Raw genomic sequence first — 9,529 nt, 5'->3', positions numbered from 1 at the left:
GTTTAAACTAGTAATGGCGCACTATGAGGCGGTGCGCCATTAGTAGTTTTGCAAAAAAAATATAAAAAAATTCAGTACTGGCACTCCATGTCTGGTGCGCCAATGGCGCACCAGAGATAGGATGTGCCATTAGTATGTATGTAAAAATGAAAAAAAAATATCACTAGTGGCACACCAGTTTTTTGGTGCGCCATTAGTGTCTTCCACACTAATGGCGCATCACCAACTGGTGGGCCATTAGTATATAGTAGTGGCGCACTACTTCCCTGGTGCGCCATTAGTGTCAATCCTATCTATAGCCCTTTTCCTAGTAGTGTGAGGCTGGCATGGGGAAACCCTAGAGGCTTGTCCTTCAAGCCGGGGGGAGAGAACATATTCGTGGCGGAGTTCGAGAATCGTCGTGATCGTGATCGCATGCGAGCTGGTTCTCCGCGGCACGTGAGCCGGCATGCAGTGATCCTATCAGAATTCGAAGACTGCATGAGACCGTCGGAGCTGAAGTTTGATAAAATTCAGCTATGGGCTAGGGTTCTAAATCTGCCTTTCAATCTGCGAAACGAAACTTGCGGAAAAGCAATTGCCAAACAGATTGATAAAGAGGCCTCCACCGTCCAGTTTGATCCTGTGGGAGGATTTCTAAGAGCTAGGGTTACCCTAGATGTGAGTAAACCCTTACGGCGGTGGATCTTAATTGACTCTGCCAAGAGGAAGTCCAGGGATTGGTACGATATCCAATATGAACAAGTTCCCAACTTTTGTTTCTCGTGTGGCCGTCTAGGTCACTTTGATCTGTTTTGTCCCACTCCGGGCACAAGGGATGAGCACGGAGACCTTCCTTTCAACACTACCATGCGTGCACCTGATGAACGCAAGGGAGTGGTGTCCAGTGACGACTCATCCAGAGGACCTTAGAAGACGGCGGCCAGTAGGAAAGATGCCTCTTCTTCCAATACGAACGCGGCCGCCACAGCTGAGGTAAACTCTCCACCGAAGAGAAGGAATCAACCCAAGAGGAAGGGGCGGCCTCAGATGGAGAAAGTATACCATAGAGTGGATCCTTTGGCCATCACCAGCAATGCAATGGTGGAGGGCAGTGGTGCTGCTACGGATATGGTGGTATTCAAAGCTCAGGCAAACAAGGACTCTGTTGATGGCAATGGGAAGGAGGAGGGTGAGACCTCGGAGCCAAACCCAAAGAAGAAGAAACCTACCCCACCTTCATCGGAGAACACATCGGCGGCAGCTGCCAGTCAGCCCCGCGAAGAGCAATGAAACACCTTAGTTGGAACTGCCGGGGCCTTGGGAACCCCGAGGCAGTTCGCGAGCTTCATAAAATTGCGAAGCGGGAAGGGCCCAGCCTACTCTTTGTGATGGAAACGAAGATTAGGGCAAAGAGAGTTGAAATTCTGAAGCATACACTCGGCTTTTCGGGTTGTTTTGCTGTTGACAGTGCGGGGCTTAGTGGCGGTCTCGGCTTGTTTTGGTCAAGTGATATTTCTGATCTTAAGAGTTATAGTTCCGGCCATATCGATGTGATGGCTCGGAAAGTTGGTTCCCCCTCGCACGAATGGAGATTCACGGGGTTCTACGGAGCACCGAGGAGCGAGGATCGATACCACAGCTGGAACTGCTTGAGATGGTTACATGAAATACCGCATCAAGCATGGCTATGTCTTGGTGATTTCAACGAAACGTTGCATGCCACAGAACACTTCAGCAGAGCTCAGAGGGCGGAGTGGCAGATGCGTGCGTTTCGGGATGCTCTGGATGATTGCTCCCTGCAGGAGCTTGGGTTCTCAGGGGTGCCATACACATGGGATAATGGTCAGCCGGCGAGATGAACGTGAAAGCCCGTCTGGACAGAGGGGTGGCCAATGAAGCTTTTCTTCAGAGCTTCAAAATCGCACGGGTGAGACATATTAGCTTGGTGGAGTCGGACACTGTTTTGTTTTGGTTGAGTCACAAGATTTGCAATACATGAGAGGACCAAAGTAGTTTCGATATGAATATGTTTGGCAGTCTCATGCTGAGTATGATCATATTGTTGCGGAAGCGTGGCGACGGAATCATGTTGGCCAAGATCTTACCGCTATTCAACACACACTGCAATGACTCCAAGTTGAGCTTGGGGCGTGGGGTGCGAAAGAGTTCGGTTTCCTCACTAAGAGGGTTCGGAAGTTACAAAGGAAACTTGAATCCTTGAGGAGGAGATCCGTTAGGCTAGGGCCTTCTGACGAAGAAAAAACAATCGTGCTGCAATTGCGGGAAGCACTGCGGCAGGAGGAGGTTTGGATTCGGCAACGCTCACGCGTGCCATGGCTACGGAAAGGTGATCGTAACACGGCATATTATCACGCCCTAGCAGCGCAGCGGAAGCGGGTGAACCGCATTGCCCATCTTCAACGCTCGGACGGTTCCACATGCGCGACCGAGGCTAAAGACAAGGCATAGGTGCAATCATTCTACCAGAACATGTATTCTTCGCAAGGTTATAATGACATGAATGAGTTGCTTCAATTTTTCCCGTCACGTGTGATCGAGGACATGAATATCGCCTTGGATAAACCCTTCGAGCCGGATGAGGTTCGCGATGCCCTCTTTCAGATGTCTCCATCCAAAGCACCGGGCGTTGATGGGTTTACCGCAGGGTTCTTTCAGCGACACTGGAATCTCAGCAAGGATGATCTAGTGCCGGTGATTCTTGGTTTTTTGAATGGGGGTGACCTACCTTATGGCTTTAATGATACGTCTATCACACTTATACCTAAGGTACGAAATCCTCAGTCCATCACTCAATACCGGCCGATTTCTCTGTGTCCTGTACCCTATAAGATTGCTGCCAAGATGATAACTAACTGTTTCAAAGAGTTAATGGACACAATTGTTAGCCAGGAACAGAGTGCTTTTGTCCCTGGTTGTCTGATCACTGATAACGTGGTGGTGGAATTTGAAAGTGTTCACACAATGAGACGAAGGAAGAAGGTAAAGAACTACTCGTGCGCTGTCAAATTAGACATCATGAAGGCCTACGATAGAGTTGAATGGCATTACCTTGAGGCGATCAACCCTTGTTTCAAAGTGTCCCGACCTTCAATGATGGACCTCCAAATCTGGCTTGGGTGATTACCTAACGTCGCCAACAAGATTGATGTGTCTGGGAAATAAACACTTTTCAATATTCTTGCACTCAGCGAACCTGGATCCTGTAGCAAGCGCCATGCTTGTCTAGCCAACATTGCCAAATTAAAAAGCTCGAAATCTTTGAATCCCAGTCCTCCCATACTCTTGGGCTGTGTCATTGCCTTCCACGACACCCAATGTGGCTTACGTTGCCCATTTGTGCTCCCCCACCAAAATTTTCTTATAAGCATATTTAGGTGTTCACAAAGACCCCTGGGTAGCTTAAAGCAAGACATGGAAAACACCGGAACGGCCTGCGCTACTGATTTGACAAGAACTTCCTTCCCTGCTGTTGACATAGTCCTCTCTATCCAGCCCTGGATTTTGCTCCACAACCTGTCTTTCAAGTATCCGAATGCACCATTTTTTGAGCTTCCAACGTCAGATGGGATACCCAAATATTTCTCACTTAAAGTTTCGTTCGGGACATTGAGGATGCCTTTTATCTCGACCCTAATATTGTCAGGAACCCCTTTGCTGAAAAATATGGAAGATTTTTCATAATTAATGCGCTGACCTGTCGCCTGGCTATAAACCTCTAACAGTTGATTCACCTCGGTAGCACCCACACCGTTTGCCTTGAAAAACAGCAGGCTGTCATCAGCGAATAGGAGATGGTTCACTTGTGGTGCCATAGGTGCCACCTGTACTCCACTCAAGTTGGATGACTCACTTTTTGATTTTAGGAGGCACGAAAGGCCCTCTGCTGCTAACAAGAACAAGTATGGAGATAGCGGGTCCCCTTGTCGTATACCACGTGAAGGAGAGAACTGCTGAAGCTTTTTCCCATTAAACATGACTGAGAATTGTACCGAAGTAATCAGGCCCATCACAATATCCACCCATCTGCTATTGAACCCCAATTTAAGCATTATGGCCTGGAGGTACGTCCACTCAACCCTGTCATATGCCTTAGTCATGTCCAGCTTCAAGGCACAGGATTGATGCTTTTTTGCCCTGTTCCTCTTCATGAAATGTAAACATTCATAAGCAGTAATTATGTTATCAGTAATTAATCTGTCTGGGACAAAAGCTGACTGCTCCTCAGAAATTATATCTGGCAGTATTTGTTTCAGTCTGTTGGAGATGACTTTCGAGGCAATCTTATAGAGTACATTGCACAAACTAATTGGACGGAACTGTGAAAGCAGTGTGGGATTCTTTACCTTTGGAATTAGAACTAGAATGGTATTATTTATGCAAACTGCTGATTCCGTTCCATCTACAATTTTAAGAACCACGTTCGTCACATCATCCCCACAAACATCCCAATGTCGCTAGAAAAAATGGGCTGGGAAGCCGTCCGGACCCGGGGCCTTGATGGGAAACATCTGAAACAATGCTTCTTGACCTCTTGCTGAGTATACGTTGCGTTGAGGATATTATTCATAGCCGGAGTTACTTTCGTTGGCACCGTATCCAGAACTTGGTCCATGTCATTGGTCCCTTCAGAGGTGTACAAGCTTTTATAAAATTCTGTCGCCATAGCCTCCATCTCATTATTATCCTCTGTGATCTGCCCATCCTCCCGCTGAAGAGATTTAATTTGGTTTTTACGGCGACGGCGGCTTGCTCTCAGATGAAAAAAATAAGTATTTTTGTCTCCATGGACTAACCAGTTCAGGCGCGCCCTCTGACACCAGAGCATTTCCTCTCGATGAAAGAGTTCGATTAATCTATCTGCAATTTTCGTCTCCTCCCGCATTGGCCCTGATCTGCCCGGGACAGAGCGCAGGTGCTCCAGCGCCATTTTCAACTGGCGGATCTCCGCTTTAACTGAACCAAACTGGGTGCGGTCCCAGTGTGTCAAGTCCCCCGTCAGGTCGCCCAGTTTGGCGCTCAAACCAGCGACAGTATTTGTTTCCTGCATGCTCCACCTGTTGCTCAATGTCGTAAAAAGAGAATCTTCCCTCTCCCACATTGTTTCATATTTAAAAGGCCTGGGCCCCGCTTTGCATGCATGCATCTCACGTAGTGTGAGTAGTATAGGGATATGATCTGAACCTGCTGCGTTTTTGTGACTTAGAGCTGCAAATGGCATCGACATGGACCACTCCGGATTAACTAGGCATCTGTCTAGCCTCACCCGTGTATAAGTGCCCCCTGCAACTCTTTTCTCGAATGTCCAGTCCGTACCTGAATACCCTATACCAGATAGACCGCAGATGTCAATCGCGTCTCGGAACGCATCTATCTGGGCTTGACTTCGGTTCCCGATTCCATCATGTTCATGGATGTGCAACACTTCATTGAAGTCGCCCAAAACAGCCCATGGCCTGATTTGTGTTTCTGCTATCCCTCGGAGAGTATCCCAGGGTTTGTACCTCTCTGGAACCTGTGCTTCCCCATATACAAAGGTAACTCTGAACTGAAAATCAACCAATTCATCAACTAGAACATCAATATGATACTTCGAATAGCCAATAACCTCAACTTTTATTTCATCGTTCCAAAAAATTCCGAGACCACCACTTCTACCAGTACTGCTTACAGCGAAACTTTTATTAAAACCTAGAGTCTCTACCAATCTTTCAACCCTCGTACCCTCAATTTGTGTTTCTAAAATGCAAAGAATAGAGGGGGCAAACTGCCTCGCCAAATCGCGAAGCTCTCGAACTGTCGCGGCCTTGCCAACTCCGCGGCAGTTCCAACACAGGAGACTCATTGCGCTAGGCGCGACCCACCATTGGGGCCCGCCAAACGCGCATCAGGGTTTTTTCTTGGTACTGTAGTCATTGCCAGAGTTGCATCATTAGCAGAAGTGCTTGGTTTATTCCTTTTCGGCTCTTGTTTAGATGTTGGGCTAGGTGGAGTAACCGGTGGGGGTAGCAACAAGGGTTGGTTTGTATTTCCAACGCCACCCTTGCCTGTCGTGGGGTCGGCAACAGCCACAACAGTGGCTACCCTTTTTCTGTTCCTTTCTGCATCCTCCATCACAACATCAATCACATTGCTTCCTGGGTCCTCAAAGGCCTGGCTGTCATCCGTGTGGTGTTGTGCATTAGCCCGTCCACCTCCTCTACCTGACCGGCCTCTGCCGCGTCCTCCTCTAGTCCCGCTTCCTGCTCTCGGTCCGCTGCCAGGCCCTCTAAACCAGCTTGCCTTTAAATCTTTGAACACAAGTGCCTTGGGAGGATGAACCCCGTCGCCGCACTCTTTGAACAGATGGCCTAGATTGCCACAAACAGCACACCAGTCAGGCAACCTTTCATATTTGCTCTGAAGATGACCCTCTCGAGTTTCTCCTTTTTCTTGACAACTAGTGACACAGCGTTCTTTAGCGGCTTGGTTACATCAATCCTCACCCGGACACGGGCAAAGTTTCCCTCAAAGTCCTGAGATTTTGGTTCGGCATAGATGAATTCGCCTACTGTTGCTGACAACGCTTTTATCTTATTGAAAAAGCCATCTGGCAGGTCATGGATCTGCATCCATATCTCAAGTTTTTTGAGCTCTATCGTCGAAGGCTTCGTGAAACCGTCGTAGGGCGCAGAACCACAGCTTTCCCCTTGAAACTCCATGGCCCCTCTTCCATTACTCTTTCCCAGTCCCCCAAGCACGAGAACTGCAGCGTGTAAAGATTGTCCTCAAGGGGCCGGATCTTTACCTCCTTCGCCAAGTCCCACGCGACCCTCATGGTCCGATAGAACCAATATTGGCTGTAGTCCTTATCCGTGTGAACCCTAGCGATAGCCATCCAGCGATTTGCCTCCTCCAATAGCTCATCATCCTCAACAATCACATCCTGCAGGTCCCCTTCCTTCAGACCCAGTTCATCCATCATGGCTTCGAGATCGCTGGTTGCAAACCCTGAACTCGACGCCGTCTTCTCCATGATATCTCTCGCCCGAAAGTGTTGACGATCCGCGGGCGGTGTAGTCCCAATCCCACCCCCTACTCCGCCCCTCAGCCGAGACTAAGGAGCCCCGACTCTCACCGGCGAGGAGGGGGTCAAAGGGGAGGTAAGATCTCTATGATAGACGACCGCCGCCGCTGTCGCCTGAGAGGAACGAAACACCCTAACTCGAGGGGAAACCTATTGTTAGTTAAGCACAACCCATCTACTAGCCTCATTTGTTATTGTCCAGGCCCAGTCATCTTCTGAGCCCATCGCACGTAGCCCAGCCTTCTCTTTTCTTGGACCGGCCGTCGTCCTCGAAGAGGGGACGTCCTATGTGACGCATTCTGCGTCAAGTAGGTGGGGCTTCGCACAGGGAAATCCCTATTCGCCGCATTATGCGGCAAAGTGTCGACCTGCCGCACACCATCGATCGTTCGTGGGCCGGCCCATGACGGATGGTTCCTATAGAGAAAATCCCCCAAAAAACGAAGAGAGCGAGGAATCAAACCTCAGACCTCCCCCCACTCGTGGAGGTGGGTTGCTAGCCACTGCAGCTTAACAACGCTAGTGTCATACCATGCCAGAGGGCGTCTATTATCTGTTTCTTTTTTTTCGCGTTTTTTCGGTTTTGTTTTTCTGTTTCTTTCTTTCTTTATTTTTTTATAAAAATCTCAATTTTAAAAAAAGTTTAGTATATTCAATACTTTGTTCGGTTTTAAAAAAGATGTTCGAATTTTTTTTTCAGGTTTCAAAAAAAAAATCATTCTTTTCAAAAAATGTACAAAATTTTGTTTGTGTTTCCAAAATTTGTTCGTAGTTTCAAATTTTGTTCGTGATTTTCAAAAAATGTTCGCATTTCCAAATTTGTTCATTTTTTTAATTTTTATTGGATTTCACATTTGTTCCCATTTTTCACAAAAAAATCGTGTTTTTCAAAAATTTGTTCGCATTTTCAAAAAATTGTTCACAGATTCAATAAATGGTCAGCTTTTCAACTTTTTGTTCAGAAATTTTAAAAAATGTTCCTGTTTTTAAAATTGTTCACGTATTCAAAATATTTGTTTGGAGTTTCAAAATTTGTTCGTGTTGTTTGACAAATGTTCAAACTTTGGCACATTACTTACCTTAAAATTGTTCATAATTTCCAAGATTTGTTCTGGCACTGTTTTTATTCTTAGATATTAGTGTTGTAAATCGGACAATTGAAAACTTGGAATTATTAGCACGCATGGAAACTGAATAAAGCAGTGCATAGCTTTTTCAATTTTTTTTGTTCACATATTCAGAAAATGTTCCTGTCTCCGTTTTTTTTCCTTCAGGAATTCAAGAAATGTCGATACTTTTTCAAAATATACATTAAAAAACGTTCACCCCAGTAACTAATTCAGATTCGCTACAATAGCTAATTTGCTACAGTACTGGTTCCAGTTCGCTACAGGATACCGTTTGTGTTTTACATTTATGGTTAGTTCTTTAAGCTATGCACTGCTTTATTGAAACAGCACTGTTTTACATTTACGCAGCTGGTCTGAGGTTCGATCCCTGGGTCACGCGCGTTTCATTCTCCTACTGTATTTTTGCGTCCTGCAGTAGAACTCCATGGGCCGGCGTCAAATAGGAGGTCCCTTCGCACAGAGCAGCTGATTGGCGGGCTTTCTGGGCCGCGACGTGCGTATTTTCACTGTTTCTCTGCCTGGGCCCGCCCATGATGGAAACAAATCGGCAGCGCGCATAAAAAAGAAAGGCGCCCTCCGACAGGATCGAACAAAGGATCATGCGCTTCTACCGGTTGAGCTACCAAACGTATTTGAACATGAAGCAGTGTAAATTATTAACATTGTTTAAAATTGTGAACACAGTTTGACAATATCCCAATTTTTTTCCAAATTTGAGTAATTTTATGAACGTACGTTTTTTTTCTTTCAAAAAATGCAAACAAATTCTATGAAAACAAACAATTTTTTGAATCTTGAGAACAAATTTGGAAGCGTGAACTATTTTTTAAAGCATGGACATTTTTTGAATCTTGAGAACAAATTTTGAAAAATTCCGAACAAATTTGGAAGCGCGAACAATTTTTTAAAGAACGAATATATATTGAATCTTGAGAACAAATTTTGAAATGGAGAACAATTTTGAAAAATTCCGAACAAATTTGGAAGCGCGGACATTTGTTGAATATGTGAACAAAAAATTGAAATCCAGTACATTTTCTGAATTCCGAAAGTTTTGAACTGTTTTTTGTGACGAGAACAATTTTTTATTTTGAGAACATTTTTTGGAAACACGAACAAAATCTGAAATTTTCGATTTTTTAAAAAGAGAAGAAAAGAAAAAATAAATAAAAAAGAAAATCCGAAACATTTTGTGAAACTGCGAACATGTTCTGGAAAATAAAAATAAACTTCAAAAAGAAAAGGAAACAAAAAACGAAAAAATGAAAAATAAAAAAGAAAAAATGAAAAGAAAATAAACAGAAAAGTGGAAAACCAATAAAAGAAAAAAACG

The sequence above is a fragment of the Triticum urartu genome, chromosome 2, assembly GCF_003073215.2.
Source record: "Triticum urartu cultivar G1812 chromosome 2, Tu2.1, whole genome shotgun sequence".
Taxonomy (NCBI): Eukaryota; Viridiplantae; Streptophyta; class Magnoliopsida; order Poales; family Poaceae; genus Triticum; species Triticum urartu.
Note: the sequence above shows the minus strand (reverse complement) of the source record.